This window comes from Excalfactoria chinensis, chromosome 1 (genome assembly GCF_039878825.1).
Source record: "Excalfactoria chinensis isolate bCotChi1 chromosome 1, bCotChi1.hap2, whole genome shotgun sequence".
NCBI classification, from domain to species: Eukaryota; Metazoa; Chordata; class Aves; order Galliformes; family Phasianidae; genus Excalfactoria; species Excalfactoria chinensis.
Window position 1 is genome coordinate 117,925,536 of NC_092825.1, and position 24,971 is coordinate 117,950,506.

The 24,971-nt window shown below is 38.5% G+C and overlaps 1 protein-coding gene across 5 annotated transcripts in view; it reads left to right on the top strand.

Moving 5' to 3' along the window:
- Positions 1-24,971, top strand: part of MID1 (midline 1) — a 232,209-nt gene that overhangs the window by 108,420 nt on the left and 98,818 nt on the right. The window contains exon 1 of one of the 5 annotated variants that reach the window (XM_072360753.1): positions 22,299-22,440. The exons of the other annotated variants lie outside the window; for them this stretch is intronic. The gene's annotated coding sequence lies outside the window, so the exon portion shown is untranslated. Of the gene's footprint in view, positions 1-22,298; positions 22,441-24,971 lie in introns of those variants that run through there. 5 annotated transcript variants of the gene reach the window in all.

Genomic DNA, 24,971 nt, shown 5'->3' on the forward strand with positions numbered 1-24,971 from the left:
TTTTTGGGTGAAGATTTTTGAGGGTTGATGTTTTTGTCATTAGATGATGGTGTGCTAGGGTATGATTAAAATGTGATTACCTTTTTGAGGTACTCGAGAGGAAAGAAAATAAAAGAAAGGCAGGGACAGCTCTGGCTGTTTGTGCTTTGCCTATTTGAAAGGAAAAGCAGGTTTCCATTTTTCTTGACAGAAGTACATTTTAAAATACCTGGATACATTTCTGAGATGAGAATAGTTACTTAGAAAATAAAGCACAGAAGTGAAGAACAGAAAGAGACCTGAAGGGGAAATGACTATGTGGGTGGGAAAAATGGAGCAAGAGAAACCTGGAGAAAGAGGAAAGTTATCAGTCTTTTCTTAAAATTTTGTTAGGAAAGCTGAGGAAGAAAATTATGAGTACAGAAATTGTTACTGAAGCTCCCGAGGATTCAAGAATCATAGGTTGGTTCAAGTTAGAAGGTCATCTAGCCACACAACGAATAGGGACACCTACAGCTAGAGCAAGTGTTCAGAGTCCAGCCTGACCTTGAATGTCTCCAAGGATGGGGCTTCTACCACCTCTCTGGCTAACCTGTGCCAAGTGCCTCACCACCCTTACTGTGAATAACATCTTCCTTATGTCCATGATAGATCTCCCTTCTTTTAGTTTGGAACCATTTCCCCTTGTCCTATTACAACAGACCCCACTAAAGTGTTAGTCCCCTTATTTCTTATAGTCCCCTATATAGAAGGAGGAATAGTTCATAATCTTCAGGAGCCTGGAGGCAAAGAGAAGCAAGGCAGTGGCCAGAAAGTTAAGGAAGATAATGACCTCTAAATACGTGCAAAGGGAGATAAAGGGTAGCCTTAGTTTCCTATTCTTTCTCCATTAAACTGTCTGATCTGTCTCTTCCTGGAAGGGCCATTTTTGATGATACCTGTCCTTTTCAGGCCCCTTAGCTTTTGGCTGTAAAGTTGTAATGGGGAGAACAAAGCTCATCTTCTGAACATGCCTTTCCTTAGCAAGAAAAATGTATACTATTGTGTTGGATTTTTAAGCTTTTTCTGGTCATTTCAAGAATTTTCTGGTCGAATTCCAATGCATATGGCTTTTTAAAACTTGAGTTTATTGTGTAGTGTGTGTGAATAAACTTTAGCTACTCGGAGTTGGAACTTTGCACTTGAGTTCTAGAGGTATAAATGATCAGTTAAGAAGTCAAAAATGTCAATAGCTATATTCATCTTCGATTCTGAAATCTGTAATCCAGGTTTATGGGGCAGCGTCAGTGTAAGAAATTCTGGGAAATTCTATATTATGAGGGTGTGCTAAAAAGGGCTTCATTCCTCCGATAAAGACCCTTAGTACTCTTGATTGTGTAACTCTTCCACTGTGTGACAAAAGACCATCTTACAGAAGTGACAGTCTGGCTCTCAGATAAAAGAAAAATAAAAGCATTATGCTTTATTTGGCAAATAGATGAAAATGCGTACTCCCAAACCACAAGCTTTTCCCAGACTATATTATGAGCCCACTTGCATGAGATATTAGGTTTTGAAAGTATTATTAAAGATGTGACACCGGTAAGAAGATTGTATGTTATGGATAGATACTATACAGTGCTGTACTTCAAGCCAGTTTTAAGTCCAGAGGTGAAAGATGACTGAGTTAATTCATTTTCTCAGCCTTGGAGTGTTTCTGTTGAAAGCACTTAGAATTATCCATCAGAAATTTAAAGAATACATATGAATGTATTCTGATATGTGGATAGATGCCATTTGCAATTTGCATGGCTTATGCACTGTAGCAAATCAAGCAAGGTAGTGGAGCTTGGGGATTTAGTTATATTTATGATAGCAGGCTGTTTTCTTAATCTGTTCGCTTTTTTTTTGTGTTGGGTATGTAAAGGTTAAGCACGTCTTCAGGTGATAATGGATAAATTATGTAATTAATAGGGGTGTTTGTTGTCTAAATCCAAAGATCAAAAATATTTACCTAGTGTGTGGGAAAGAATGATACTCAGAACAATTAACACCCAGAGGAAACTTATTTTGTTTATTTTGGCTGGTCTCTGACTGTTAATTCCCTTGGTTAATGGAACGCCTGGCTCCATGTCAGTCACCATTTGCAGAGCTTAACTCTGAATAGCGACTATTGGTCGCATATGTTGGCCTGTCGACTCTTGTTTCAGAAATAGGATGCAAAGTGGCATATAGATAAACTGTAGCAATTTGTTTTTCATTTCTATTTTGCTGTTGTTGTTGTTGAAAGACTCATATTTAAAAGGAAAGAAAACAAAGTCTTAAGAAGGCTCCTAGTGCATGTCTGCTTTAACCAAGCAGGAGGATCTCCATGCCACACTACTTTGTTTTGCAGGCAAAATTTGAGAGATGTTAAGAGACTACAACCATTTTCCATGGCTCCTGTCACTTGTGCCCTGGAGTGATAAGCAGGAGTTGTATTAGAAGTCTTGAATGGCATTAAAAATCGTATGTAGTAAAAATGATGAGTCAATATTATACCTTTGATTATTATTGGTGATACATTCTGTTAGAACTTATTTATTTTTTTTTAATGAAAACAGTTGTAAGAGAAGATGCTTTTTGTGTCAATTGTGTAAGCACACTGTTAGTAATGGTGTAGCCTGGGGCAGCTCTGACTTTTTGGTGTACTGCTTCTCCAAGTACAGCAAATCCCTTTTTAGCCTCTCCACACTGTGTAGTTGAAATGAGCTATTAACCAGAAAAAAGGCTTGGACAATAACATACAGGGGAGAGCCTTTGGAAAAAACTGTACCTTAGTTTTGTCTGGAAAATGGAGGTTATAATATTGACTTTGAAAGATGTTTTGAAGCTTATTTTTACAGAGACCAATAAGAATTGATGCTGATTACTTTAAGGAGGTGTAGTAGTCAGGTCATGACTGTGAGGTTGAACTGTACACTGTCTATGTGGAACATGCTTCTAAAATGATACCCTCTTTCCCAACAAGAACAAATCACTTTCTCTCTCTTACTCTCTCCAAAAAAACCAACCGCTCCAAAACACCCAAACAAACCAGATAGCCCACTGAAAATGTTTTATCTTCAGATGACAAAACCCTAAAGTAAGGCAGAGAATTGATGTTCTGGGACGTATTTGGACTGAGCAATAATTCTGATTGTATTAAAGCACTAAATTTGCTGTTCTACATGTTATAGACAAACAAAAATATTTGTGTTTAAAAAATGAGAAGATTAATTGCAATCATTTATTTGATGCATATCTTAAAACATTTCATTCAAGAAGACATAGTCCTATAAAATGTGTCTGTTATGATGAAATTGAACTTTTCAGTAGGTAACTCTTCTGTCAGAAATCTTGTGATCTGTAAATGAGAGTGAAATACTTCTTGGCATTAAAGTACTTGGTGAAAACAGGAGGTGATGAATTCATGTGAATTTTTAAACCAGGTAATTTCACTGTGAAATTGAGTTGGACCAGATGATAGGAAAGAGAATGTATGAAATTCAAAATATTTCAATTCTATTAAAAACAAGCACATTTACTTTTGAAGATTCCAGTAGTCAGAAGTTCTTAGTCTGATTATGCATTCTGATTTTATTAATGATAATAATTTTTCAGAGTAGATAAATATAATAAGAAATCATAACATGGTGGATAAATGTCCTTAGCTTAGGCTGTATTATAATCTTGTGAAGCTATCCTATGATAGGCATTGCAGGTACCATGTTTCTTCCTGAGCTTTTACAGTAAGGAAACAAACAAGTTTGTATTTCAAATTCTTACCACACCTCTTTGCAAACATACATGTATGTACCTTTCTAAGAAATGAAGAAAAAAGGATGCTAAACGTTTCACAAGGCATCAGTGGTGGGCTATACTCAGCTATCATGATTGTCTGGGAAGCAAAAAGTGATGCAAAACTTAGTAGTAGTATGTAGATAAGAGCTGATTGCAATCTCTAGTTGCTTAATGCCAGCAGTGATGTACCAGTAGTTCAGAAGGATATAAAGAGTATCCATTCTTCAAACTCTGATTACACAAGTAATGAAATTAGTCATAATATCTCATACATATTTACGTGAAATGGTATAAAAGACCTAAGGTCATAAATGTCTCTAGAATGACTTCAAGTGAGGGACATAAACTGCTGGTATCTTGCATTAGCAGGAAGTTCTTTGGGAAAAAATTGCAGATGGTAATAGGAAGTGGTCTGTGTCAGTAGAGGAGACTGTTCCACAAAATATAATCTGTATGTCCAAATCTGACTTGGGAAGTTTCAGTCCAGACTGTATAATATCAGTGTAGCTCTGAGCATGCAAGGGAGATGTGCTGATCTTATTTTCCAGATATTCAGAGCATTTCATTTCAATGAATGAAAGAATGCGCAGATGTGTGATAAAACGTGCATGTGTTTTAGAGCCTCATGTCAAAGGTTTTGTACTTGGTTGGTATTCTTAATATTTTGCAGGTTTATCTTTCTGTTTTACATGTAAATACACTGAGACAGGAAGCCTGGTCTGGGACAGTTCATGGCTCTATTACAATTCCATACCTCTGTGTTTCTGTACTGTAACTGAAGACTTGCACTTCTTGTTTGTGAGGTGCTTCCCAGCACTTCTGAGATAAATGATACTAGCATAGGTATGAAGCAGGTATATAGCTGTGTTTTCATGTCTGCTGCTACATCTCTCCTGTTCACCTTGGGATGAAGATTCAGATTCAATAGTTTTATGCTGACAGAAAGCTAGTACCTGTCTATATTTCACTCCAAGTGCTCATGAGGTCAGGGAACCCAACTTACAACTGAATGGAAAGCATCACTGAATGTTTTGGCTTCAGCAACAGTTGCCCCAATAAATCGTAGCAGCTGACACAGGAACTTTGTATCAGAGCGCACACAACAAGTTTACTTCTTAATTGGGTTTTAGACCTTTGAGTCAAAAATCTATGGGTGATTATTTGTATCAAATGGAATAGGAGATAAATACAGATGGACCTGCAGAATTATGCCTTTCCCAGCAAAATCTTGTATAACTAATTTTTATCTATCTGTGAAACATATGGATTGACATAACCCCATGAAGCTACAGTTTTCTACACTATTTAACTTAAAGAAGGAAAGTGTTAATATGGATTTCCAAAGGTAATAACAATGGATGTACATATGCATACTTAACATAGGTTATACCTAAGCAGGACAATACAGAAAAAAGGAAATAATATTGAGCTTTTCTGCTGTCTGAGAAGACATGTTTAATGAAGGAGTACCATGGTAGTGTTTCAGGTAGGCCAGCTAAAGAATAAGGGAATGGAACAAGGGAGTGTTAGGGGGAAAGGCATTTCTAATAGACTGGGGATTTGTAAGAAGACTGTAAGAACTTCATGCTACCTTTGAATCCAACAATAGTCTTTCTCAATCTCATTAAAAAAGAAAGAAAAAAAAAAAGTTAAAATTGAAGCATTTGAAAGGCAGACATATTGCATATGGGAAACAGAAGAAGTCCATCTTGCCTTTTAAAACCGGACTTCATCAGGGAATCTAAATGTGGTGCTTTGTAGGTTTTAAAGAAAATTATAAACATTTGCACATGTCTACCAAGTAAGAGGGAAATTCACTGACTCATCTTTTTCTTTTTGTTAGTTGAAGGCCTTTTGTAGAATATATTATGAGATGTCCTTATAATGAGCTATTCCAGTCTCAATTTAAGTACACATGTTTGTATTCCAGGAAGTGTGGACATTTAACTGGAAGTATTCTGAATGTGCTGTCCTCTTATGAGAGTCATCTAACAACAGACACAGACAGCATGGACAGCTATGTTAGCCTGTTTGCTTCAGGGTCCTTTTATAGTCCACTGTACTTCCAGAGCACAATTCTTTTTGCACGAAAGCCTTTTCAAATGGTTCAGGTAAATTGGGTCCTTGCACTGAGTATGGAAACATCTCAAGGATGAGTAGAATCTGGTCATCTGTAAGCTTCTATTGTGGACACTCCTATTTGTTAAATTTAGTTTTCCCTGACATCAGTTATCATGGAATCATAGAATCACAGACTGGTTTGGGTTGGAAGAACCTCAAAGCCCACCCAGCCCCAATCCGTGCCATGGGCAGGGCTGTCCCCCACTGGCTCAGCTGCCCAGAGCCCCATCCAGTTTGGCCTTGAGTGCCTCCAGGGATGGGGCACCACAACTTCTCTGGGCAGCTGTGCCAGTGCCTCACCAATCTCTGAGTAAAGGATTTCCTCCTAACATCTAACCTGAATCTCCCCTCGTTCAGTTTAAAGCCATTCCCCCTTGTTCTGTCACTGTTGGACTGTGTAGAAAGTCAGTCCCCACTCCTGCCTGTAAGCTTCCCTCAAGTACAGGAAGGCCACAGTGAGGTCCCTCAGCCTTTCTTTACAGGGTAGGTGCTCCAGCCCTCTGATTATCTTCCTGCCCCTTCTCTGCTCCTGCTCCAAAAGCTGTGCATCCTTCTTGTGTTGGGAGCCCCAGGCCTGGACATGGTGGGTGGGACAGAGGGCAGAGAGCCTTCCAAACCAGGCTCCTTTGGAGTGATGATGTTAGCAGCACAGGTTAATGAGCAGATCACACTCAAACCTCTTACAAGGCACAGTGGTTTGTCTGTCCCTCAGGTGTGGAGTTTAAGTTACCACATGCATGTAATTTAGCTATTTTCATTACAGTAAAAATGATAAGGGGCAGGTTAGTAGGAGAGATATATTTGCACCAGGGTAAGAGGGAGGTGCACTAATACTAGGAAGTGTTATACTGCTAATCCTTTTAACTTCCTCTCTGGGCTTTGTTGCCAGCCCCCTGCTGGGGCTGATTATTCAGGTTTAGCTCTGTCTTCCCAGGCATCCATTTTGAGCAGAGTTGCCTCTTTCCCCCGTTTACAGGGATCTGAGCTGCAAAAGGCAGCTAGTGTTTCTTCAAGGTGGTAGGCAGCATTTTACTGTTAAAATGTTATAATTTAACCAAAGGTACAGAATATGTGATGACCAAGCATATGAATATATTTAGGAGGATGTATTGCTCACTAGTATGGGAGTATTGTATCTGAGATATATTATTTCTTACCTTTGAAAACAGTGGAAGGATCCCTTCTATAGAAAAGCTCAGGAGTACATAAAGGCACCCTTGTTTCTTGGAGTTAGTGAAGCTATGAAATGCGTGAACTTTACCCCTTGCCTCTACAAAAGGTCTGCCAATTCTGTGAATTTAAAGTCCATGGGAAATTTTTGTTGCCCACGGCTGCTGGGTTTCAATGGCTAAAACTCTTTCTGAAGTTATGCTCAAATGATATATTCTTTTTAGCCTCCAAATGATACCTTATGCTTTTCCTGCATTCATAAAACTGAAAAGAAAGGCTGACAAGTGTTCTCTGTTCAGACAACTGTCACATATAATCTGCTCTGTTTGACTGTTTGAATGTAGTGATTTAATGCCAATAATTTAAAACAAACAAACAACTAAAATGTGTTGAACAGTTTGGTATTTTACGATATGGGACTGTTTTAAAATATGTTATGATCCGTGAAGGAACAGCACAAACTAATGAAATGGGGCTAAGGCACAAGAAAACTGGAAATGTTTCTTGTGTAATGAGCCATGCATGGTAAAGACTGTGTGGAATGGCTGGCAGCAAAGGACTATCTACAATGATATAGTAATTTTATGTTCCATTAAGGTCCTGTTATTTTAGTATTTAAACAAAAATATGCTGCAGGAAAATAAGGAGCCTGTTGTGTAATACTGGCAAGGAAGAAAATCAAACTTCAAAGTGTTGGGCTATCATTTAGAAGAACTATATCCATCAAATTCTGACTTTTTAGCTGAGTACTTTGAGATGAAAGGAGAGGAAACTGATTCAGGAAGGAAATTGTGGCATACAGAGTGCTGCATATGTTGAGACACTCTGGGGACAGATGCAAACAGAACTTTTCTGGCTCTGTGACCAACTTAATATTTTGCTTATGCAAGATAATGGGCAGGGAGAACAGCCTGCATTTTCAAGAGCCACTGGCAGTGTATTAAACGGATCTTATTATTTTACTTTTTTCTTTTTGAAGAGTATTGGACACTTCTCTGAAAAATTGGACTTATAAGAAATGTATATTTTTGTATGCATTTCTGAAAACATGAGGTGTTGTATGCCCTCACAGCAGTAAGAATGGGGAAAAATGAAATCTGCCTTGAGTTTTCTCAGCTGTGTTATATACCAGTATCATAATCAAACTAATTCCAAGATCTTTTCAAGCTACTGCATCAGAATATTTGTCAGATAGGTCTCTGAACCCATATTTTCTTCAATGTCTCTGACTCCATATTTCCTTCAATAAGGAGGACAGTGACTTGTGTCAGACAATTTATGCACCACTTCAGCACGGGTTGTCCAACCTTATTGCCAAGATTGATTGTTGCACACATTCCTAATCTTGTACACATCTGGCAAAACTCACTAGAGGTCTCATGGCCAGATTTTAGTCTGTAGTGTTATTCCCAGCCCAAGTGACACACAAGTACTTTAAAAGAGGTTAGTGGAGAGGTGGTTGCTGCATTGTAAAACACTGAAGTGGCAAAATTGTGGTCATTGACATTGTGTTGTAGTGGTCCCTGGCAGTGCAGGTGCTCCAGTAACCTTATCTTTATCTCATAAGGAAATTCAGCTTTTAACCTGGTGAAGGTAAATGTGTGAATTCCAACCCTCAGTGAGATGGTAGTTTTCCTCGCTCATGACATTCGGTTGCTTTTGCAGGCATGGCTTTTGCACGGGAAGATTCAAGCTCTTGTAGCAGCACAGAAACTGGAATGACTCACAGTCTAGGAAGCACTTTGAACCATCTATTTTATGTCAAATGTAACGTGATAGTAACTTTTAAATCATTCTTCTATGGCCTGTTTCTGACTTGCATGCTTGCAAGGGTGATGAGAAGGAGCCTTCTGGTGGTTCATGTCTTTGTTACAGATGTGATGGGCAGAGGTGAATATTAACTTGATCTGTTCTCTCTGAGCACTCTGCCAATCAGTTCACACACCAGTTATCCTGGAAAAGACAGGCTGCTCCAGATGCTGTGTGCCATCACACAATTCCTTTCTGCTCCCTGAGAACCTGTAAAGGACAGATGGACAATTAAAGGGAGGTATGACAAATAAAATAAAATCTTCCTGTGTCTGAACTAGATCTTTTAGTTTAGTAATAAGCAATATAATTTTTAGTATTTCCTTTTCTAAAATGAATCAGCATCTCCTTCTGAAATATATAGGTTGAAAGCAAGACTCGTAGCCCTTTGGCCCTGATTCCGTCAGACATGTAATCATAGGATAAACACATATATGGGAGAATGCTTTAAAAGAGTGAATATTTAAAAAAATGTTTAGTCCTGAGAACAAGCATTACTCAATGTACTTGAGATCTTTTCCAAACAAGCAATTCATTGCCAAAACTCTGGGAACTGGTGTACTTCATCTGGTACAATAGGGTGATATTTATCTTCAGACTAGACAGAACAAATCTTCTTTTTAAGCCCCTGTGGCCCTTTAAGTACTGGTATGACTCAAAGTAAAGAAAGATATTTATCTGAGAATTTCAAGTGGATGTTGAAGTATTAAGCTCCGAGTGCTTTATATTCTCCTATCTCTGCTATATATTATTTTGAGCTCTGTCTTTGCATCTGAAATACGATGGATATGGGTGTAGGATATCCATGTTCCCTATGCAACATGAAGGTATGTAGAATAGGTTTTTTGTACAACTGTTTTGGGGGAGGAATGTCACGCAAATGCTGCTGAATAGTTAACACCACTTATCGACTGAGTGACTCAGATGTCTTATGTCTAATTTTTACCACTCAGGCCATGAGCAGTTGAATTCCACTGACATGTGCATGATTAATTCTGTTCATATTGTCAAATGCTTTTCTCTGTTACTTTGGTATAAAAACTGGATAACATAACTACAACACGTAATTTACTTTGTAATCTAGAAGTGAAAGTCCTGCTCAGGTCAGTCATCTGAATTCACAGTTTTTCTTGACATAATTAAGTGATTTCAGGGATCTCTCATGCACCATTTTTATTGTTTGTTTTGTTGTTTTTGCTTATTCCTTATGTGCATGTGTTTTACTGATACTTCCCTAAAAGTAGAAGCAGTAGTATCTAAAGGCAGACTGACAGTCCCCCATAGTTGTTATATTAGTTTATAATTATAAACCATTGTGACTGTATCTTGATTGCATACAAGGGGTCCAACTAAAGACAATTACAGAGCTGAGGTGATTGGATGATGGTAAAGCACTCAGACAAGGACACTGTGGCACAGAACTACAGTTTAGTTTGGTTTCCAGGAAGTGCTAATTCTTGCATTTCACAATGTAAAATTATAGATCTTGGTAGTAAATATTTTCCATTTGAATAGTAGCAGTTCAGCATTTCAAAATAATTTTTGATACAATATGGTAAAGAGAGCAGTATTTTTCTGCTCTGTTAAAAGTACCCCATGCTGTCTCTGTGTGCATGATAAAATCCTGGCATGAAAGCACATTAAAATGAAGTATTCACTCTTTCTTCCTCAGAATTCAAAACCTTTTGCTCCTGTGGAATTTAGGTGATGCTGGATATTTAGTTTACAGTCTTCCATTCACATTTGAAAAGCATAGGTTATAATCTGATTTAGGTGACAACTGGAAGAGCTCGGTTATCTCTGTTTAGTTCTTTGTTTATGAAACCACCATCACACACTTAATGCAGTGCTGAGCATGGTGACAGTAGGCCCATTTTGAAGGGTTCTGGCGCAATGTAGTAAAAGAGGCAGAAGGTATAAACTTCGCTCATAAATAAATCCAGTTAGTCCCTTTCTTTTAAACTTTGACAGACTATGGACTGTTCTGCCTTACAAATGGCAAAGCTTTTGGTATTGCTGGAAAAGAAAAATTCAGTAGAAGGAATGTCATTAAGTCTTAAGTGATTTGTGCTGGTTTGTTTAAGGTGTCAATATAGCAGAATGTGGCAAGATAGTCAGGTGACTGCCTAGACAGTGTGCTGGGTAGGGAGGATGCCAGCTCTGATCATTGTTATCTCTTCTGATGCATCCTGCAAGACTGATAGGTTGGTTTTTGAACACTGTAAGTTAATTGATTAAAATAAGTTGACAAATTAAACTATGGCCTGAAGTTATAAAGGTAATGACAACAAAAGAAATTATTTATAAAACGGGTATTTCTAGTCCTGCATTATTAATTTCTGACAAGAAAGCTCAATTGTGTTTTGTATTAAATGCTATGGCAGTTAATTCTGTTTCGGTAATCAAGTACAGATAAAAAGCTGTGTGTTGCAGCCATCAGTGAAGGTTTTTGCAAGGTGCAGAATAGACATAGCAGAAGATAAAGGTTTGGAGTTCAGCAGCATAGAGGGCTGATGTGTATTAAAGCTACTTCTTGAATGGACTATAGCTAAATCCTTTTGCTGCCAGTCAATGATTAAAAATCACACATCCAGGGAACTGTTTCTGGGTGTGGATGGGCCAGGTTCTGGGGATGGAGTTAAGGGAGGTTTATATATGTATATCTGATATTCGAGCCGTTGTATTTCAAAAAGGAGGGTGGGGAAGAGAAAGGAAAGAAATTGGCTGGCTCCAAAGGGAGAAAAGAAAGAGAACAGAGCTTTCTTCACTAATCTCAGCTAGTCACATAATTATAACTTCTGGGTTCTCAGAAGAGAGCTACCCTACTATCACAACCCCAAGGAGAAAGCCAAAAAGTTAACTCTGGAAATGAATTACATATTTGTAGCTTTTAAATGAAGCAGGATTTATACTGAAATAATAACCTTACCAGTGATAGCAAGGCTCCTGGTGAAATTTGGTGGATATTTTAATCCCTGTCTACGCAGATTTTTAAGTACATTCTTTCTGTCAGAGGAGCTTAGCAGTGGTGACAAAATAATGTACTCATTGGATGTGAAAGAGGAAAATACCTTCTCCCTTGCCCTTACTGATAGCTCTGATATGCAGATAATTCTATATAAACATGCAAGTAATATATATTATTTTTTTAAATCCATTTACTGCTAAATGCCTTAATAATAGTTGTGGATAAAATATGTTTGTGTTCTAATTAACTAAAACAAACAAAGATGTGCATTGGACAATGCTAAATCTTTTCTCAGCATTAAACTTTTAAGTAAGTGGCTGTGCTGCTGCATTTTGAATTCACTTATACCTGTCAAAATATTTCATTTCTCAGGCTTTCTGCATATCTCATCTATGCTAACAGGAGTAAAAAGTGTTGGTTTCTGATCTGTTCCAGAAAATACCTTGTCAAGTGGCTTGCACACTCAGGTCCCTGAACAGAGATGGTAACTTATTGCTAATGGTTTTAGTCCAGTAGATTTACTTCAGACTAGCTGAAACACATGGTGTCCTTAAGGAGCATACATTTTTAATAGAAGAAAGCAGAATGCTGTAAATTACTTTGCTCTGTCCTTTAGATGCATTTCCTCTGAAAGAAGGGAGAAGAATTAGTAGCTTGTCGAATATAAAGACTACTAAGATGGCAACAAAGAAGATCATTCAGAATATGGTATGGAGTTTAGTTTAGGAATACAGGTGACAAAAATGAGTTCTATGAGTTTGGTTTCTTACTGATTCATTTCTTTTTCATTCTTTGTTTTTTTGTGTGTGTGTGTGTGTTTTTTTTGTTTGTTTGTTTGTTTTTGTTTTAATATTTTATCTGGTTTCCCTGCCTGAACAATGGGCTGTACAAGAGTTCCAGAGTATTCTGCACATTTAAGACTACAAAAATGAGACTACAAAAATGTTTTACACAGAATCTTAGAATAACACTGCAGAACCTGTTCTCCCCACTTTAGGAACCCTCTTATTGTTAGTTGTAGACAGCCCAAGGTGAGCTGGAGGCTCCACCACCCTCTGCTGCTACCACCTTGTCTATCAGATGGGAGAGCTGCCTCTGGGAATTTAAATTAGTCCTTATTTTCTCGAGGTGTCTGTAGTTTAGGGAAGGAATGCACTCTAGAAAATAGTATAAAAATACTTTCTAGACAAATAAGGTCTCTGTATGTAGCCTTTGCACATATTAGTGTTGCTGATTGAACCTGAAGACCAGCAAAGAAGTAGCAGCAAATTCCATGCAGAGTTTTTAAGGACTGGTTCTTATTAGTTGGAGTTGAGAGCTGCCATTGGCTTTATTCAAAGCTCAGCTACTGAAAGCTACTGCAATAGACTTTTTTTTTGCCCCAGTTTGTGTAAGCAGTTTTATGTGATTGAGATGGAATGCTTGGTCAGTGGAAAGTAGCAATTTGTGCTGGAACAAGCTCAGACCTAGTTAAGATAACAGAAATGGGCGGGCCTTTGTGAAAGCCTTGAAGAAACGCTGGTTCATCTGTTTCTAATGACAATCTGAAGATCTTTGAAGGAAGTGACCATAAGTTTGTTATCAACTAACTTGTTCACTCTGTGTCCTTCACCTCTCTTCTAGAGAAGTCTGTTTGTCTGAAAGTCAAGAACTTAGAACATCCTGTTTGTAATTGACTTGCTCTGAGTTAACCGTGGAAGATGGCTACCTACAGAGGAATACTCATACTATGTGCTTTATATAGCTATCTCTAAAGGAAAAATACTCCCATCCTGTGGTGTGCTTCATTCATTTTTTTCTAGACAAAACCTAAGAAGATGGCTAAAATTTGATTTCTAGCTTTTTATTGTCTGAAATTGAAGTGTCATTCTCCTTCATGTCTGAAGGAATTTACCTATCAGTTTATTAATAATAAAGAATGCCTAACTAAAGCAATGTAACTCTTTTCCCTATCCCTTTTTGCACATTCTCAGACCTGTTTTTAAGAACACATATGCAATGCTACAGAGAAACAAAGTTGTTTTTTTCCTATAAGCTGCAAGAAATCTTTAGATGGAGTGAATGGATCATAGCATGGATTTACGTTCCAACTGCAACTCCACAGACTGGTGATGGTTGCACCATTGTGGATGTGCATGTTTTTGCTGATGAGGCTGTTGGAAGAAGTAGGAAGTACTGCAACAGATTGTGTTAAGAGCTCTGCTCCTGCACTTCAGTCTCGTGGGATAAAACAACTTTATTTTTTCCAGCATACTGCAGCTACTTCTTCTCTCAACCTGTTTGAGAGAACAGCCATGTACAGCCATGGAATATCCCAAGTAGGAAGGAACCCATGAGGATCACTGAGTCCAACTCCATGGAATACATGTTCACTCTGTCTTGGGGCTGAAATGGAGAGTGATCGTGTTCTGATAGGGGATGTTTTCTGCTAGGACAAATGCAAGTAGAAAACTGTGTTAGGTTGATCCAGCAGAAAACAAAGGTAGTGAGAAAATATGATATTGTTTTATCCATCTTCATGGTTTCAAAGACAGAGCACGCTTCTCTGTGGGGATAACCAGCTGCCAGCCAGGTTGGTTGCCTGGAGAAGACATTCCTGTTGGCTAGCTGCTCTTTAATAAGTATTGTCTGAATAGCATTCAAGCTGTTGAGCAGATTAGTTTTGTCTGCTGTGAAAAAAGTGGAATTCCTCTCTTTTTGTTACACACGAGTCATCATGACCTTCAATTTAGCACAGGCTCATTGAAATTAGTGCAGAATAACCCAAAGGTGGGCTGTCAGGCAGGTTGTCAGGTGGTCTTGTCTGTCTGTCTTTCTTTCTGGTTGGTTTGTTTGTTTCATGCTGCTGAACCACTTTGGTTACTTTGCAGATTGTACAAACTACCACCTGCAGCAGCTACTTGGCTCAGCCACTGCTGTGTCTGTGTGGTTCACAAAGACATATTTATATTGCTTGGCATTAATTAGATGGAGACGGTGGGAAAGAACAAAAGAATAAAAGAGAATTTATTGCATTCCTGAGTTGATAACATGGACAAGACTGACAAGCGTAGAGGAAGCTTATAGAGCACAGGCCCTTTCAGTACTGGAAACTGAAAAATGAGCTACAACAACAAACGTTGCTAGGGAATAACCCAATCCCTAGTGCTTTCTTTGTACTCCAGTAACTTTATTTTTTCAAGGGGCATTCTGCTCTGTCTGTTTGACCTAAAGAAAGTTAGGTAGAGTAATTTAATGATAGTCATCACAAATAAAAGTCACCTGGAATGGAAAGCTGAATTTGCAATTAATATTGAGGTGTTATGTATCTTCACAGTGCTGGGCACTATTAGACACTGCATCACTTATTTGAGAAATTATTGCTTAGGAGATCCTAAGTTTAAAATTGGCAGTGGGTCTTGGTGTGGTGGCGTATTATGAAGGCCCAAAGCACAGAAGTGCTCTCAGAGGAGAAAATGATGGGAAACGGGTGTGCTGATGTCTGCCCTGCTGCCTGATACCAGCAGTAGAGAGGGCATTTCCAGGGAGAGGCTCAGACAGTAACTGGCTTGTTCCTGTTTTTTCCCTTAATTTAAACATTTTATGTGGGCCATAGCCTGTCTTGTAGTACTGGTGAAGACTGATCATTTTCATAGCAAATATTACTTTTTCCCAAAGAAAAATATGCCTATATTAGAAATCTTTGCTTCAAATAGACTAAAACCAATAGCTGCAATATGTGTCATTCTCAGCTGACTAACTTGTGTTCTCTTTGACATACTAATATCAATCTTGTATGATCTTCAGCTTTTGAAATATAATTGAGTGTGTGATGGCTTCTCTATCTGCAGAAGCTTTAACACTCTTTGTCATCTAGAGGAGTATCATTTCATGCTCCAGATTTGAAAGTTTCATAACAACTCATCCCCAAGGATATTGTTATGGCTTACATAACCAGCTGATTTTACTTTTTTTTCCTCAAGTCACTGTTAGTCTTTGTTCTTAGGTTTACTTGCTAGACTGCATTGTTATTTAAGCATTTTTCATCTCTCTTGCTTGAGAATAAATGCGCTGTTTCCCACTTGGTCTGAGCTGGGTGGTATGCGTTTAGTTTTAGTTTATGGTATAACATAGTATGTGACAGTGGCAGGAGTTTCTTTAGATGGAAGGCAGAAATAAACTATATCGTATTTATTTCCTTGTCTCTTGGTTGACATTGATTTTTTCTTTTTTGGAGTAAGATTCCTTTGCATATACTGCCGTGACAGTGATAATGAGATCTACAGGGGCACCTCTGGGCAGCCTACTACATAGTGATGGGCTCTTCTTTCCTGTCAGTGGGAGCTAATACTTACATGACTCCATAATCTGGAATTTGGCAATATTTTTTATCTTCTAGATGTAAAGGCACCAACAAAAGAATGAAGAGTAAAGCGTAAGACACAAGAAGAAAGTTCTCAGACAATTAGAAAGTTTGTAATAAGTAGGGGGAGAAAGGGGTTGTACAGTTACACAAGATTGGTGCTAGCTTAATTTCTTGCAAACTGCTAGTACATAAAGAAGTAATGTGATTGATGGGATTAATTAGAGCTCTATGTTTAACACTAGCTATAACGACCTCATTAATTAAAACCTGAACTTCTAAAGATGACTCTACTCTGATTCTGATTTATGAATTCTCTCTTTTTTGTTTCTGAAATAAGGAAAAATCAGGTGAACAGGTCAGTAGTCCATACAAAAATAGAATGCAGCACATTACAGTGATTTATATTTCTTTGGAGAATCAGAAAAGCACAAATCATCACATAAATCATGCATAATCAGCAAGGCCTGACTATGTGGAGATATTTTCTTCAGCGGCCTCAGGAGGCCTGGGTTTAAATTCATCTTATGTGAGGTTGTACAAACCATCCTGTGAACTAGCTGAAGACTGAGTATATGGTTTTTACCATGATTTAAGCAATTTGCATTCCACTGGGTATCCATAATCATCTTCGTTTATAGACTTGCATTAGTAAATAGTTATCTCTCTTCACTTGATAAAGCTTTAGGAGAGAAACAGAAGGTTGTATATGTTTCCATACAAATTGAGGGTCTGGATTCTGCATTCCTTAGCAAATGTAAAAGGCACATAAGCCGCTCAACAGATGCTATGTTGTTAAGTAAGGGTCTGTTCCCTGGTGCTTTGCTTTGTTTTGCGTGAGCTAATGTTCTTTATTAAAAGGTAGTTTTCTTTTACTAATCGTTTTCAAGGCTATTCATCTCCTTTTGCTCACGGTCCTCATTCACTCGGTACAGTGAATAGAAGAATTTCCCTGGAAGACAATAGATACACCCTTGGGACTATAGACCATTTTATTAGCATATACTTGCTTTCTCTGGGTATTTATCTATGTACTTAGCTTTATTTAGCATTCCCAGGAAATTCATGTATCTGATGCTATCTCTCCATGTCAGGCAGTGTGATCCCCACTCCTATGTGTGGTGAGAAGGCATCTCCTTCAAAGAAAGCCACAGAACAATGGCCTTAGTTGGAATGAGGACTGAAGGTTCAGCTGCTGTTCACATGTATGCGTGTGAATGAACAAGTCAGAAATCCATCTCATGATTTTGCCAATCACTTGAAGCGTTATTTTATTAATATGGAAATCACAGATTCCAGTATGCACTGCTAGATTTGTAATTAAAGTAATAGTTTGATGTCCACATACAGTTTAAGAGAGGTATGTGACTTTGAAAATATTTTGTAGTTGCTCAGGAATGCATCAATTTCTCTTAAGACAAAGCATATGAAGAAGGTGTAAGAATCGTGTATAGTAAAGAGTAATGTAGTTTGACTTAGCTGTGAATGTACAGTGTTTGAGTCATTAAAGATAACATATTGTGGCTTATTATCAAGATTAAATAAGGTATTTCATACCTATTGTTCTTGATAACTTTTCTGCAGTTTTTTTTTCAGGAATTCTGAGTAAAATGCAAATTTTTAAGGGAACTTTGAATTCAAAACTTGGATTGTTTTCAGCAGCAAGGACATTGGCTTCTCAGCAGAAAATAGAGACAATGTATTGGCCTTGTTTTCACCTGTTTTCACCTATTCCTCTTTAAATCTGATCTGAAAGCACAGTGAGATGAAGGACTGGCTAAGTGCAGAGGTTAGGCCTTAGCACTGTGAGATGACAGCAGTCCCTACCAGAGTGATTTGACAGAATGCTTACTGCTTCAGCGTAGTTAACTGCGTAGAATGAGAGGCTTTCTTTCCTCCAAGGGGCTGCTATGTAGAAAGCACAATGAATAATGTTACACAGAGCAGCGAGTATAAACCAATTAACTTCAAAACCTAACCACTAACAGAACAGCTTGTTACAGTTACATGGAATGTTCTCAGAGCATGATAAAGAGCAATATCCAAATTGCGCATATCTAGCCTTTTAGACCAAAATCTTCACTGTCTTGGGTTTGAACAGGTGAACAATCCTTTCAGCTATTCTGCAGGAGAAGACATAAAAATGAACCAGTTCATTTGAATTTGTCTGTGGTGGTTTATGCTTTTTTTTTAGGTTATTTTTTTTTCCTCCTTTGTCTTGTTTTAGAAGCATACAGTTGCATGCTGATAGTCTCTAAATGTTATTTTAACAGTTTGGACCATTTGGTATTTTCAGACACCTGCCTTGATCATTCCTGCTGGGACTTTCAAGGGGGCAGATTACGGTTCAGCGCTGTCTCATTCATCTAACAATTTGGAACAGAGTAATTAATCTTCACTTTCTCTATTGAAACCCCCACATGCAGCATTGAGTAAATGGCTTCAGTACTCACAGGGAAATGTTAAAAGCACGTAACAGTAAAATGGGGCATGAGTAGTTTTTATTTTTCCCTTTACCTGCTTTACCTAACCCCAAGATCACAAGTAGCTGGTGTGTATTGGAAGTGAGGGGAGTTTCTCTTTGTGGCTTTCTCTGACATTTAGGAAGATAAGGGAAACTGGATATTTCATAATCTGATATGAATCGGGTACTACCCGTTGCTCCTCCAGAGAGGCATAAATTGTTTCAGCATCAAGTGCCGGTACTGAAATTAAGGTTTACCTTTCTCCAGAGAGCATTAACATTTTATTAACATAAAATGAGTGGGTCATTTGTAGTGTGTGTTATTGGGCCAAAGTCAGAGTATATTTAAATATCACTGTAAAATGCAGATGAACCATTAGGGAATACCTACATACAGTCGCCTATCATTATTTTCAGACAGAGGAGGGGCTTTTATAGATCAAAGATCAATTAATATGAAACAACCATTTGTAAGAGAATTGGCAATAAGCATTCATGTGAAACAATGTAATATTAAGAAGTTGTTGAAATTGCATTACGTGAGATGCTCTTGCTGACATGACATTTCTTGACTTTTTCCAAAGACCTAGACTGTGTTGTGGATTTTTTTTAATTATCTGTTATACGTCTCTCTTATGCCAAGAGAATCACAGGGTACAGACACCGAATAAGTGGCGGGAGCATCTCTGTTTCCCCCATTTGTTATATTTGGAACGCGCAAGGAAGGGACTAATCAATAATGTAACAAAGGTACTTGCCCAAGTTACGAGAGCCCTGTGGTTCTGATGTAATTTCAGAACAGTGCTGAGGCTGCTCTAAATTTGGCACTGCTCAACAAACAAGGGAGCTGTAGATGTCTTGTGGATCAGACCCTCTGTACTGACTGGTTATAAAAAGAGAAGAATGCAGATGCATTATCAAACCACTGATTGTTATTATTTTTCTTCATCAGAAGATCCTATGATTAGCTGCATAGCATAAGTAATTTATGAGTCTACTCTCTGGCTTGCCTGTGAGAGTATGATAAGCTGCAGCATATTAGCATATTTGTTTAAATTGCTAATGTTAGAACAGATCTCTCCTATGATCTCATTATAGTATGCTATGGCATTTGCATTCCATGTACAGTGAATAGATTGATTGGAGTTCAACTGCTTGGTATCTGGCAGCAGCACCTATCAATCTAAAAATATGTCCCCTGTCCATCAAAATAAGATTAAACAAAATTCCACAAATACTTGAGCTTATAAAAAAAACCTTGTTTGTGTTTCTGTACTGCACATGAAATTAGTGGCAGAGAGAATTTTCTCACATAGAGTAGAGGGCGGAACATTAAAGACAGAGTTTCTGAGGCTGCATGTTAGGATCTGTAAACCAACAAGCAGAAGTCTCAGTTCCTGGATTTCTAGAACCAGAGCAGGACAACCAGATTCAACAAAAACAACACTGAGTGCTTATATTTCAGGGAAGTGCAGTAGTGAAGTTGGAGTAGAGTTTTGTGCCCATATGAAATTGCTTCTCACAGTTGGTCCCGCTATCATGTTTTCCCAGCATTTTGGATGCTTTGTGGAAATAGGACCTCTTACAGTCCCGTTGGACACCTGCTCATTTCTGTCCTATCGTCAATCTGTTCCAGTTCCTGCAGTATTGTGTTTCTTGATTGCAAGGAGTATTGTAACCAAAATAATACTGGGTTACTATACAACGTAGCTATAGGGTGTGAATAATACGAAACATGCTATTGAACACCCCCTGTGTTCTGAAGAAACAGAAGCCTGCACAAAAACCAAGATAAATTCTATAGATAGTGTCACCAGAAATCCATTATTAAGAATTCACACATGATGAAACACGATCACGTTACAGTGGTTCAATAAACAATCCTCATTTATGTATCTGAGACTTAAGCTTTGTTAAGCTTAGATACATCAACCTACTTCTCTGATGATACTTGAGCATATGTGCATGTGCATTCTCATCTATGTGAAGTGATAAGTGCACCAAAGCCTTCATAGACATACTGTTGTATGTAGCCAGATCCAGATAAGTTTTGGAAGCTTCTTCCAGTGTTGTCCATTAAAACATACATGATGAATTGAAGAAGCATGTGTGCAGAAATCAAGGTAAAAATATCAGTAGAATTAGAGCTGTTGGACCTTGTGTCACTTTTGTGATAGATTGCATTTCACTACAAAAAGCCGTGTGTTTATTGAAACTTTGTTTCAGACTGTGGCTGATTGTCTGCAAGCAAAGGGCATGAAAAGCTTGGACTAACTATAGTATGGAAAAACAGAGCAGCAGGACAGCACCTGCCAATAACACCAGTTTTCACAGTGGTTGATCCTGAATGCGCCCAGATGAATGTAAGACAGCATGGCTGGAGGGACAGTCCAAAGAAACCGCATGATGCTGTTTAATGAAACTCAGGGATAGGATATGAGCTGAGGAATCTAAAATCCGTCCAGCTTGGACTTGAGCTATGACCCTCGCTAGGCTGGTTAGAACTTGATTTGACTCTAGATTACCTATGGATATTTAATATCATAAAAAAAAGAGTTGTGATAATCACAATCCCTCTGCACATCTGTCTTGCTTTCTGCATGCTCGTTTTTCCAGTTACAAGCTGACATTCCACTCACATGCTAACAGACACAGCCTGGAGAAACCTTTAAAAAACCTTATGAAGGGTGTGCACATGTGAGGGCTCCAGTCTATTGTTTCAAGTGAATGAAATGAATAGGAAATTAAATAATCACGACAGTTGTTTATTGTTTCAATGAGAACAAAGTGCTCACTCCACGGAAGAAAGACTGAAGGCTGTGGCATTGCATCCTTGTGCTCAAACCTCTGAGGTATGTTTTGCTTCACTTTGTTAGCATTGTATGAAAGAAGCCATTGGAACATGAAAAGCGGCGAACACAAGGAAGCAGTTCTTTCCTGCTGTTTCCACTTTGCATGAATTTTTAACACCTTTACTGGAGACCAAACATCTGGTGTGACTTCAGTCGAAGTTCCTCCTGGGCACTTTGATGAAGCATTTGTAGTTTGCTGTTGCAGTTTGCTGCTTGCATGCAAATTTAGCTAAAAACAAACAAAAAGAAGTTAAGCAACTACTATCCTCTGTCATTTCACCTGAAAGTAGGGTCTCCATGGGGTCTTGGGCACTATACTCTTTCAGATCATCTCCATTTTTGGTAAACTTCTGCTGGACTCAGTTTGTTATTAAGTTTTTGAGTAATATTTGGAAAAATCAATAAACACAGCCTTCTGCAACCCTCATTGTGCACATGGCAAGTTGGGACAGCCCCAGTCTCCTGTTATCATCTGGGTGCTGCTGCTCCCTCATCACTCATCACTGGGCTAATTGCTCCTGGAACTGAGCTTGCCCTATGCCTGGCTGTGTGGTGGTGCCATCCCATGGTCTCCTGTCCTCTGTAGCCTCCAGGCCAAGTGCTGGATGCTCCAAGAGAGGACCCTGGCTCCTCACGCTCTTTGGATTGGTTCTTGAAAGAGAAAGCAGGTATTTCAGTGCTGGCCCAGCGAGAAGGGCAGTTGACAGGCTGGCGGAGGTGGTTAGGTGGAGCGGGTTTTCCTGCAATTGTAGGGAAGGCTTTCCTGTTGTGCTCCAGCTGCCGCTGCCTCACAGTGAAGGAGAAAGGCAGCACTGGGATAGGATTGCTGGGACGGGGGCTGCAACTGAAGCTGCCCACGCTTCCTGAAGGGTCAGCGGTCCATATCTCTGCAGCCATGGCCCAGCCGGGAGGAGGAGGAGGGCGGGATGCAGCGGTGGGTACCTGTGGAGTGGTCGATGCTGGAGCGTGGGGGCTTGCCATTGCAAGGGACTAGGGAAGCATTTTTGAAGGTGTTCAGTGTTTGTACAGGAAGAGTGGAGGTTTGGTCTATTGCTGTGATGAATTTTTGTTTTCAGTACTAGAAATGTGGGGGAAAAGGAAGGGAACTTTTTGGCAGTCTGTATTTATCTCTTGTGTGTTCAGACAAGCACTCGTTGTCTTGTTGTCATGAAGCAACAAAAGTAAGAGAGCTGAAGGGAGCATTAGCATCTTCATAGTGTTAACAACATCTGGAACATTATAATTCTGTTTTAAAAAGAACAGATGAAGACTGAGATGTGTGTTTACACAAGAAGAATGGGAAAAAATACAGTAATTCCCTGAAGTCCACTTCACTCCTCGAGCAAAGTCTTTCAAATCCCATTTATTTATTTGCAACTGATGAAGTTATGTAACCTAGAACTATGACACTTAAGTAGGGTGGCCTAGAGACTGTGCTGTTTGTTCAGAGGTTTTTTTTTAATACATCTTGGCACTGGTATACTTGCAGGGATGGTCTGGTCACTACAGTTTTTTAACATGCAAATTTGAAAGCCCACAAAATGCACCATTTCTTTAGCAGAATCAGAAATATGCATAGTCCACAGGTAGAAAATTTCTAATACATTTTTCTCGGTTCAGTATTTCAAAGTGAGTTGTTTTCTAAGGACAAGATAAACTGACATTCAGGCCAGCGTTAAGCTGGTTACTTAGCAAGCTCCCAGAAAGAAAGGCTGAGGCTAGAGATGGTGCAAACATATGCCAGTAATACATATTAGTGGTGACTTAGTTGATAACTGACAGGAGGCAGACAATTTATTCAAGGTTTATTTTTTTTTAATAAACTGTGAGACTTCATATGTTGTTGAAGAGTAGGTCTCAAAGGGATGTAATTAAGTTATTGCTTTCTCTTTCCATGCTGTCTTAAAAGCTAGTAAGCTATTTTCTGAGTGATATTGAGAACCTTTAAGAGCCTTACTGGGGTACGGATACAGTTATTCAGAAGTGACTGGTTATGTTAGCTGCCTTTTTCTTCTGCCTCAGCCTATACTGAAGATTGGCTGCAGGATGATTAATCTGAGGTTGTCAAGTAAAATAGTAACTAGTCCAAATACCTATATTCAGTGGGTCCTTTCCACTGAATGTATCTGTGAAAGTGTATGCATGTTCAATAGCACATTTAGCCATATCCTGATAGGGAAAAAAAAGCATTTTCTGTTATTTTTGTAAGTTTATGTGGCAAAGCTTCTCCCAAGATCAGGAGCTCTCTGAGAACAGGAAAAGAGCTGTATGAACCTGTGACTCAGGGCTGGGACTCCAATCAACAGAGATGCTGTATAATGACATTTTAGAATGACGACTTCTCTTAGAAGAGTGAGATTAAATTTAATAATGGAGCTTCTGGCTTTTGTTCAGTTTTCTGGTTTATATCAAGTGAAGTATAGGTAAATTGGATCACTCTTTCTTATCATTTTGCAAAAATGGATTTGAAACTGGTGTTACTATGTTTCCTGACTTACTTCAATTCCAAGAGTGCCTCTCTGGTTGGTCATCAGAAGAGTTTAAGAAGAACTAGTGCTATTTACCCTTTTGGTTTCTGAGCTGCAAATTACATTGCTGATACAATGCAACTCTTTGCTGGTCTGAATTTCTTAGTTTGAAGCAATGAAGTTTTGCCATGGCATGTCTACTGAAGACTTGTTTGTCAAGATTATGTGGTTACACTTAATGATTGGTTTGTCTCAGGTCCTTAAATAGCCCTTAAAGGATAACACCTTTAAAGAATGTAAATGCATAGAGGAAAACATTTGAGATCACCAGGGTTTATTGTGGTATGTTTCTGTTAAGTAACACTTTCTTAAGAAATAAAATACAAGTGGGTGTGCGTCTGGCAAACAAGCGTTTCTTTCTTTGCAGCTGACATGACTTAATTCTCCAGAGGGGTTAAAGAGAATCTTGCCACTTTAGGATTTGGCCATATTAACACGGACTTTGCATCTCATTGTGAGCGAGACATAGTCTCACCAAAAAGACTGAATTGGGGTGCCAAACCCTTGAGTGTCTTAGGGGCAGAACAGTAGGCTGTATGCAGCTCAGCATTTCTTTTTCTTTTTAGTTGATTTCATCATTTTCATTTGTTGACCTGTTGTGTCAGGGTCAGAATATTCAATCATGGACCATTCTGCCCATTTGGGGTGATTTGGATTAATACTGCAAGTCAGTATTCACATGCAAGTTATTCATTCAGATATCCGTGCATCCTTTTCTATCTTTGGAAGTAGAGAATGATAGAAACTACTGGGTACTCCAGAAGAGAACTTTGTAAGCAAATTTTACTAAATAAGTAATCACAGGGCTCATAAGAACATTCTTTAGCAAAAGCATAGCAGTAGATTGTCTATCTTCTTCTTAAATCTCAAGATACTGAATATGGTTACTTCTTAGATTAATTTATTTTACTCTAAGTTCTCTTTATATTTGGAATGA